The sequence below is a fragment of the Notechis scutatus genome, chromosome 1, assembly GCF_049901735.1.
Source record: "Notechis scutatus isolate UNSWTSFEM ecotype Mainland chromosome 1, rNotScu1.2, whole genome shotgun sequence".
Lineage (NCBI taxonomy): Eukaryota > Metazoa > Chordata > Lepidosauria > Squamata > Elapidae > Notechis > Notechis scutatus.
In genome coordinates, this window is record NC_142009.1 from 48,299,877 (window position 1) to 48,310,867 (window position 10,991).

Below are 10,991 nucleotides of genomic sequence, written 5' to 3' on the forward strand. Positions count from 1 at the left end.
ATAGGATTATGCTATATACAGCTTATTTACCACAAGATACTGGGCAGACCTAGTGAATTCAAAATTCCAAAAATGACATAAAATCAAAGCAGTACACCATTGTACAAATGTGATTTTTTTTTGTTTCTTTTATTACTGGACTTTATTTGTTATGGATTTCTACAAACAAGTTCCCCTTTCTGTTAGATCAGAGTCTTCTTCCAGTAAGGAGGTTTTATATACATTTTATATACATTTTATGTTTGATGTCCTAAAATATTTTCTTTACATACAGTCTTTTTGATATAGTTAAGCCATGTTGACCCATCTATATCACCTTCCCTGCATGTGCAGGATTAGGGTTAGGGTTTCTTTCAAAACTTTCAGAATTGTGCAGCACAATTATTTAGCTGGGACTTCAGCACTCAGAATTCTGCAGCTTGTTTAGTTGGTCATACATGTACATCTATCAACCTGGAGATGGAGTCAGTCTTGCCTTTAACCACACCCTAATAGACAGTTGTGTGTTTCCTAATAAATCAGTCACAAAACACTTCACTCACAACTAGATAGAATAGAATTCTTTATTGGCCAAGTGGGATTGGACACACAAGGAATTTGTCTTGGTGCAAATGCTCTCAGTGTACATAAAACAAAAGATACATTCGTCAAGAGTCAAGAATCATAAGATACAACACTTAATAGTCATAGGATACAATAAGCAATCAAATCATACTAGGAAACAGTCAATATAAATGTTTCTTAGTTTGAGATTGAACCTTTTGATGCCACTTTCAGAGTACTGGTCATTGGGGTAAATGCATAAGAGAAGAATATATGGGTTATATCTATGATTTCCAGGATCAGAATCCAGTTGCACCAACTCACAGTCTGGTGAGTTTGATTAAAGCTATCTTATTTAGCTACCATCATAAAGTTGCAATTGATAAAAATATTAATTACATGGCAGGAGAAGCAGCAAATAAAAATGACCAAGGAAATAACTCTTAAAAATAACATATGCGTTCTTTGATAGAATTTGACAACTTCCAAAGGTAGATTTCTTGACCTCTTTATAGAATTTCTAAACATATTTGTAATATAGCAGAAGAGCTAATCAAAAGGAAGTAGAATTGTGGCCATATCCACACAATAGCATCATATGGATCAAATTATTTTATAATTGAATAGAATAGAATAGAATAGAATAGAATAGAATAGAATAGAATAGAATAGAATAGAATAGAATAGAATAGAATAGAATAGAATTCTTTATTGGCCAAATGTGATTGGACACACAGGAATTTGTCAGTGCAAATGCTCTCAGTATACGTAAAAGAAAAGATACATTTGTCAAAAGTCAAGAATCATAAGGTACAACACTTAATGATAGTCATAGGGTACAATAAGCAATCATCATACTGGGAAACAGTCAATATAAATCGTAAGGATACAAGCGACAAAGTTACAGTCATACAGTCACAAGTGGGAGGGGATGGGTGATAAGGAGTGATGAGAGGTGATGATAAGTGATGATAAAAAGATCTTCTAGAACAGGGCTATCAAACACCTGGCCCATGGGCCAGATGCGTCATGCGCTTGCCATGCCCACACCTGATTCAGTGAAGGAGAAAAGTTCCAATACATCATGTGACACTGCCGTGACAATATGAGTTTGACACCCCTGTTTTAGAATGTCATTGAAGGCTCATGTGCAATGCTTGTTAATTTCAGATTCTTATACAAGTCACCCTGTGTCTTTGGAAATGATACATTTTAATGTAACAGTTTTGGATAATCTTGAAACTTTAGATATATGATTGACTTTGCTTTAAATTTAACTATTTTTTAAATTATCCTATTTCTCAGTCCTGCCATGGATCCAGGCAGTCTCAATGTGTCATTTGGTCTCCTGAGCAAATAATGTTTGTGCCACCAAAATCTTGAGTTAAAATAGTTGGGTTTTGGTGCCACTTTTTTTAAACTGCTGCCATAAAATTAAGGCTATGTATGAAAGAATGAGGCAAACCTCTTCCATTCCCACAAAAACGCTATCATCTAGCAAAAGAAAAAATGTCATGAATTCAAGTTGGGTTGTTAATGCTGATGATAGATTTGGGGTTGTTTCATATGACATTAAAGGTAGAAATGGAAATGGTTTGCTTCACAGATTCAATTTCTGTCTTCAAAACACAAAGCTTAAAAAAAGCCCACCCTCCAATAATTTCAGCATTTTGCTGCTAATTGAAAAATTGGAAAGCCAAACTATGGTACTCAACCCCTTGAATATGGTCTATTGTTCTTCTAGTTTTAGTGATTTTTGTTACATGTCAATTTGCCTGTTAGAAAGACCATTTGTTCACTAGGAAAGGGAAATTTTATATGCAGAAGACTCAGATTCAAATCTTGGTACTCCAATTAAAAGGCTCACAGATAGCATCGAAGTTTTTCTCTGACTTGATCTTAGAGAGTCATATAAATACTAATATGGTTCAATGGCACCTTGGTTCAACATCAACCTAACTTTCTCAAATTCATTAAGAAATGTATTTATTTACATATTGAATAGCCTACCCAACTCAGAAATTATTTAAAAATTATAAATGTAACAATAAAATAAGTAAAAGGTATAAGAACAACAGTAGTGATAAATCATCCATTAAAAAAAGTCACGTCTTTCCCAAGATGGACTCCGATAAAACAGCTAGGGTTGAAACTTGGTGAAATAAAATTGCCTTTAAAGATCTCAAAAGCACGAAGGAGGAAGATTTATATATGGGTGGGGTTAAGAAGTTCCAAAGTGTGGGGTCTCTACAGAGGAAGCCTTTTACATTGCCCATGACCTCTTCACTTGGTGGGGGAGTCTTAAAAGGCCTTCCTTTTAAGATATTCTCACTGGATAGGCAAGTTCAATTCTGGCAATTTGCCATTGCTCTTGATTTCCTTTGACAAAGGAGAATGCACACCTGGAAAAGTAATAAATTATTTCATGCTAATATGGTACATTACTTTCTTATTTTTGCAGTTGGGAATTTCATAAAAATGAAAAAGCGAAACTGAAATGAATGAAAAAGATTACTAATACTGCTGAGATACAGTGCTATTGTTTTTTACATGAAAAAGCACTATGAAACTCCCATCTTCATAATAATTTAATATATAGAAGGGTAGAATAACTGTTTTTATATCTATGCAAATACTTGAAGGATTTTCCTTCAAAAATTGACTGTAAAAACTTTAGGAAAGAGACAAGTCATAGATTTAGTCCAGAGAAAGTTAAGCTCAGAATGTGCAGAAAACTATTTCTGATTAAGGAATTTAAGTACTGTATATGGGCAGTGGTTATTTCTATGTTGCTGGAACAACCCTCTGGGCCCCTGTTGTGTGTTTATAGTCCCATTTTTTAAAAAAAACATTCTGTAGTATTTTCTATGTTACAGTAGGGATGTACATTATGACAAAATGTGGTTAAGTGAATTTGTAATTGAGAACCTCTCTACACTTGTTCTTAAAATGCCAAAGGAGTTTTTTCTTCGCTGAGCACATTGATTTCTGGTTCAGCTGAAACTCAGATGGAGGACTGAAAATATATTTTGCAGCATTAATACTGAAGTTGGGAGATGGGCTATTCCTCTTCATGATAACTTTTGCTTCGTCCCCCACTGTTTGGCTCCTATCCTCTTATTTCTCCCTGCTGAAACAAAGGAACTATGTTGCCTCACCTCTCTTTTACTATTCTTTTTACCTTGAGTAGTCAAGATTTTCCCCCTCTGAGTGAGGGGGAAAAAAGACAAAGCCTGGGGGGCAGGAAGCTGGTTGGATGCCCTTTTGAGGGGTCCATTGGTAGGAACATTGGTCAGCACACGGGCAGGATTCAGCATTGCCAGGACAGCAATGATGAGGACAGTCGAGGTAGGATGAAATAATGGTTCTGAGGGTTGAAGGTAAAACCAGTGATTAGAAATGCCTTGAATTCAAATGATGGAATGTAAATAGACCCAAGTATATCAGCTAATTCCTTTGTTGCTCTTTGACTCACTGGTGTTATCCCTCCTTATAGGGAAACATGGCTCATGTAGGGAAACATGGTCAGCCTGCTTCAGGCAATTGATGGACCCAGTGGGTTTCCAAAGACAGCTTGGGATTTTTTTTCTGAGGAACTGGTGGGTGGGTTTGGCTGAGTCTTTATCTTCTGCCTGGAATGGACGAGTGCTGGGGTCACAGTTTTCACTATCCTCTTGTGGCTTCTTCCCATAACATGGTCACAGAGTGCATCTTGCTTTACAGAGGCACTCTGAGAGGTGAAGATTTCTGTTAGATGGAAAAACCATAGTTTGTTACTCTTTCCATGGCCAGGAATTAACAGTGGGATGTTGCATAGATTTCGTATGGACTCTGTGAAGGAATAACTTCTCAGGACTTTCTCAGGCACTCTGATATTCATGCAGACCAGGTTTTTATATATATCAAAAATGAAATTAGTATCCAAACCTGGTTTGAAAAGGAGTCAGAAGCCAGCATCATAAAACTAAAAGAAAATCCTAAAGCAAGATAGCATCCTAAAGCTCCAAGATCACAATAGTGGTCAAAGAGTAAATAAATCAGGAATGCACAAGTCAGGGTTAAATGGATTAAGGTAAGACAGTTTTCATCACCAACTATGTACAGACTTTGGACATATAACTCAATCCATTTATTTGAGAATAATCTGTTAGGTAGAAATTAGGGTCATATACTCAAATTCATTGCAGTAGATATCTACTTATTAAGCATTTATTTTCTTATTTTCATTCAGGGAGTAGGAGCAAGTGAGCAATCCTATTTGGATAGCACATCCACTTTCTTTATATATGACGCATCCTTGTCCTCTAGGAAAGGCAAATATATAATTCAATTATTTTTAATATACATGGATTTCATAAATTTCAGAAATATTTTTCTCTTAAGGTATGTCATCTGCTTCAAACTGCTGGGCAGAATTACACAGGACACAATACAGCTTTCTATTCATGTAGAGATAAGGCCACAGCCTCATGGTAAGAATAAAATCATGCTTCTAAGAGAAGGGGAAAAAAAAGTCTGGAACTCAGCCAGAGGCTTGGCTTCCTTGGCTGAATCCTGTGAATCTATGACGTAAATCCAAACCTTTTCTCGATTTTTCTCCTCTCTCCCTTGAATTCAGTTGTGTGTGTGTGTGTGTGTGAGCATATGCATACACATGTACATGTGCATGATGAGAAGGACTAATCCACTAAATGTGTACTAGCATGCCTGCTTACATATTTTTTGGCACATCCTGCAACACAAGAAGAACCGAGTCCTTTAGTTTATCAACTGTCTGTGTGTGGTCACTTTAAGGCAAATTTTACTTGCCACAGGAAAGGCCCCATTGACTAGCTTGGGGTGATCAAGACAAAGAGCTTTGCAAGCATAAAACCTGGTAATAGATAGTCTTTTCTTTCATGTAAATCCTTTCCTTTTTAATTATATATAATCTATTTCTGTAAATTTTCTGAGAACACCACATTTTAAATTCATTCACATTTTAGAAGTCCACACTGTAAATGCTACAATACAAAAAAGTTGTTTTACACAAAAGATTTGTAACCAACTGACACACTGTATGTATATAAAATGGAAGATGGTTTTATGTTTTTATGTTTTGTATGTGTATGTTTGTCTTAAAAAATAAAAATCCTTTTTTAAAAAAAACAAAAAAGTTGTTTTACGAAGCAAAATGAGGAATAAAACTATATAGAAACACAAACTTATATAGGAACACAAGAGCTTGTAATCCATATTCCGCAGCTTGACAATCAACGCCCTTTCTATAATCAGTGAAGTACATATTGATTTCTTTAGTATTCTCAATCATTCAGGTGCATCAACAATTTCTCTTGTTCTTTAGTCTTGCTAAAACGAGCTTGAATGTCTAGTGTCTTTCTTTCCATGTAATTTCTGTTTAGCATTAAGCATTATTGTACTGGCATATGAAATTAAGGATATTTTATGATAGTGTATGTGCTCTGTCCTTTCTTTGGTATTGATGTATAAACTTTCTTCCTATTTTTGAAGACAAGGCCATTTGACGATATAATTTGGTTAAAATTTTTACTAATTCTTTTTTGTTGCTAGCCATATTTTTGTAGGTATTCTATTAGTTCCTGTGGCCTTCTGATTTAGTAATGGCTGGAAAATTAATCTAATAACATTTTCTGGTACTAGAGATTCTTGTAAATAGAGAGATCTTCCCTATTCACAATATGTTGACATTTCTTTAGTTCAGAATTTCAATATATTCATTTGATCTTCTATGAATCGGTTATGCTCTATCTTTTATCTTTTAACATACCAATTCAATGCCGCCTTCTGATTTCAGAAATATTTTGGAAAATATCACTTGTTTTTCCATGTTTGTTTCCATCTGTCCTTCTTTCTTCACTTAAGTACCATCCCTCAAGCGAAGTTCCTCAAAGCACTTTTCTGAAGCAATTATAGACCCTAATACCAAATAAACATCAGCAGTTGTAGCTAGTTAGCTAGTGCAGTCATGTGGCTTGGTCTTTTGCCAGGCATTTAGAAATACTTGAGATTCACTCCCAAAGATTCCCTCCTCTTCTTCCCACTTGGCAATAAGTTATGCCAACTTTGATAATAACTTTATTGCCTCTACCAACTTTCTGAGCTTTAATGCATCTTCTTCATTATGGCCTAAAGAGAAAAGGGAAGATACATTCCATATTGTTCTTGAAAGGGAACATAGGCCAATAGTATGTAATAACTTTGACTGGAATTTTGCCAGGGCATTTGGATTAACTACCTTCATGTAGAAAATATGGCCTCGGGTCTTTAATTAACTGAGGTAATTATCATCTCTTTTATATCTTATCTAGCAGATGGCATCTACCAAAAGGGAAAAAAAAGAAAACTAAAAAGATTTTCCTTAATATTCCTCCCTTACCAGAGGCATTGCAGCTTTTATAGCACCAAGATAATACATGTAGCTGAGAGAAATTAGGGAGGCTCTCCTTACAGTGGTTGCTCAAAAGAGTCTATAGATTCTCTTAGCTACATGTGGAGCTTTTTACAGTCAATGACTGAATAAAGGAGCACCACTTTTAATCCAACTGATGTATTCCAGGAATTGTTATTATACAGCTTTATCTGCAGATATTAAATTAGACAGGACGCCACTAAGAAAATAATGATCAGGTATATTTGAGCTTAGTAGCTTTCTTCCCTCAATTTCTATGTGGGGTAGCATTCAATTTTTCATAAAAGTTTATATTTGAGCTTAGGGCATGAAGTTGCCAAAATGGGCAGGACCCCTATTTTTAATGCATGATATACTTCCTGAAATTTCTCTCTATGCAGCTACTAAAGTAAGGGCCTATCTGGCCACAACATTTCTCCATCTTAAATACATAAAATGGATTCATTTAATTATTGCCAAGAGGAATGCAAGACCAGGAAATATTTTATACTTGATGGTGAAATATATTAGGGTATATATTATTTATTTGTTTATGTCAGTAAATCAATCCTAAAGTTTCTAAGTTCAATTTCATTGCAAAAAATACACTAACTTTCTATTTATTGCAAGCTTCATTTTTCATAAAGTACAGCTGATACTTTATGGCAGATTTATTACAGATACTGAACATGGTTGTTTGCACTTGTGTACTTGTATAATATCCATCCTCCTAAACTGCTCCAGTGGTATATTATTTTACTATTAGATGCTGACAATGAAAAATACTTTTGTCTCTGATTCCTATCAACCTTAACAAAGCCTTGGGTGTTCTGTTATTTCATTACCACAACAAGAACCTATTTATAATCTATTCCAAGTCTAAAATCCTAGGTTTTTTCTTCCACATATCCAAAGTCACAGAACTAGTAAATAAGTTTGATCATACCATCAGAAAAATCAAAACCTTTAAATGCTTAGTTGTCCATTCATGTGGCACCTAAAATATCCATCTGATTTATGTATGCCTCAGCCATTCAAGCCTCCTATTTTAATCAAGGCACATATTCCTTTTTATAATCCAGTGAATTAGGCATCTGCCTGAGCTGCCTCCAAATTTTGTTGTTTTGGACTTAAAAAACCATTTCATCCATAACATTTCCTGCAAATTTCTATCGAGGCCATCTTCCTTCCTTTCTACACCTTGTGATACAGGTGCAACAGAAACTACAGCCAATGTTTTGTTATATTACCAGTATAAGAAACAGTTGCTTTCCCCTCTCTTCTTTAAGTTCCTATGCATTCTGGTTTATTTTACTTACATTATTTATGAAACAATTCTATTTCCTTATGTTACTGTGTTTTGTTATTTTTTATGTATATATTACGGTAGATATTACGGTCTTTTTTTACATATTACGGTCATAGACCAAAATAAAAACTAAACAAAACACCATAGTAAGAGCCTATGATCTTAAGACTCATAGTTGAGTGGATATATATATATATACACATACATACACACATACATACATACATACATACATACATACATACACACACACATGTATGTGTGTGTGTGTGTGTGTGTGTGTGTGTGTATATATCCACTCAACTATGAATCTTAAGATCATAGGCTCTTACTATGGTGTTTTGTTTAGTTTTTATTTTGGTCTATGACTGTAATATCTGTCTTATTTGTCTAACAGGGTTTGTTTTTATAAAACCTGCTTTGTATGTTGAATTCTTGCATATATGAAAACATTCTTAAGTATCCAACAATCACATCACAATCAATAATATGAGTCCCACTCAAACATTCACATTTAATATATGAATATTTGCCCAATAATTCCTAAACATACAGAGATTTCTCAAATGACATCAGATTTTGGAAAACATCCAGTCACATAATATCCACAACTAATAAATTTATTACACATAATAAATATTATGTGTAATAAATAATGCCTTTATACACAATGGCTTCCACACAAGCAAGAATGCCACATAAAGGCATTTTCCCTGTGCAGATGCCAGTGCCTATTAAGGTGTCCATGTCCATGCTGGCCATTAGGGTTTTTTGGGACTGGCACACTTAGTATAAATCATTAAAGAAGTTAGCTGTTTCTTACTATGATACATTTTGTGGTGTTTGTACATGATTTTTTGACATATAGAAATAATCTACATTGTGGTTCTCACCTTCTGATTTGCGGACCCCTGGGGGGCTGCGATGTCATCACAGGGGGTCTGCAAAGGCTTGAAGAAATGTTATGATTTAAATCTTGAGTTAAGTCTTGGTGGTCCATAGACATGATCACAAAAGGTATTTAAAGGGGGTCTGTGTTGAAGAGAAGATTGAGAACAACTGATCTACATTATATATGGTAATCTAACAGCTGATAACCTAAATATCAGAGACTTTAATATAGTGAAGATTTACTTGATGCAAGACAAAGCAAACAGGTAATAAAATAATAGAGGAATTTCTCTTTAGTTTCTGGGAAAAAAATGAGGGATTAACAAGAATGAAAGCTGAGGAAGTTAGGGCATGATATTAAGAAATGATAAAAATAAAATGGCATGGATTTGGGGAAAGGGAAAAGAGAGCATTGCTTCAGATCAAAAAGGATAACTAAATAAATTTCTTTCTCTTGCTCTTCAAGTGAATCTGCCTAAACACCTTCTAACAGAAGAATATGACATAAACATCACAATAGAACTTGCCCAAATAAATAAAATCTACTGGCATGCCACCCATTAACACCAGAGTCCATTACACCATCAAGGCCCCCTTCTCAAATTTGTCCAAATAAAAGGAAAGTTATAAGTGTTTTTCAGATACCACAAAGCTCAAAACATCAGAAAACCTATTACATTTCAAATGTGTTTTCAAACCTGTCAAGGTATCAGGTTCAATGCCAAGACTCTATTAATCTGAATCAATGATTTTCTCTAATTAATAAATCATTGTCAGGGAAATGCAACTTATTGCAAGGTACTTTATTAATTTTTGGACCAATCCACAGAGTCACCATCTTGAAAATATTTAGCTTCCATTTCCTCATCTAATTTTTTTTAATATGGCATAACTCCTATGCTTCAGCTCCTCAGTCTGCCTGGAAAATGTATAAATTTATCTGGGTGCTATCACCAAGGTCGTGTTTAAAAAGCTTTGTAGCATGTAGCTGCTTTTTTAAATGCTCAATGCTTTGAATGCTCATCAGCTGTTTCTTTAGTCTGTGTTTCATAGGCAAGCAGTAAGTCTAAATTCATGCTCTTTACAAGAAATACACTGCAAATATTTGAAAGATCTCTTCAGACATCTGGAAGTATTTGCTCTGCAGGCAACTTTCTAATGTGGCTGCTCTCTGAGTGCATTAGACTAAATTAAAGATTTTCCCCCCTTGGAGCTGATTATTATGGGGTACTGTTTTGGGGCCGTGGGATGGTAATATTAAGTGATATTTAGTGTATGGTTAGGTTCAGCAATACATCTTTACAATTCACACTTCAGATATAATTACATTTCTGGAGTTTGTAAATCTTTAAATTGCTTCTTGCACTCTTAACAATTTTAGGCTTTTGTTCGCAGACTCATACAAAATCAGTTCAATTCATTTCAGTTACACTTGCATGTTCATAAAAGTACATGGTAAATTCAGAAATACAATTTACATTTACAAAACAGAATCAGCTAGCTCTAAATGTGAAATAAAATAATTCTAAACAACCAGGTTTTAAGTTGAGTTTTTGTGTGTGCCCTTGAGTCATTATTGACTCCTTGCAACTGCCTGGACAAGTTCATGTGGTGGCAAGATTTCAGAAGGGTGTTGCCTCCTTCCTGGCCAAGGAGGCAATACTTGGCCAAGGCCACCCAGCTGCTTGTGTGCCTAATGCAAGATTAGAACCCATGGTCTCCCAGTTTCTAGCCCAGTGCTTTAAACCACCACACTAAATTGGCTCTCAGACTTAATTGTTAAATTAATTTGAAAATAGATAACACAATTGCCCTTTTGGTATAAACATAGATATGTTT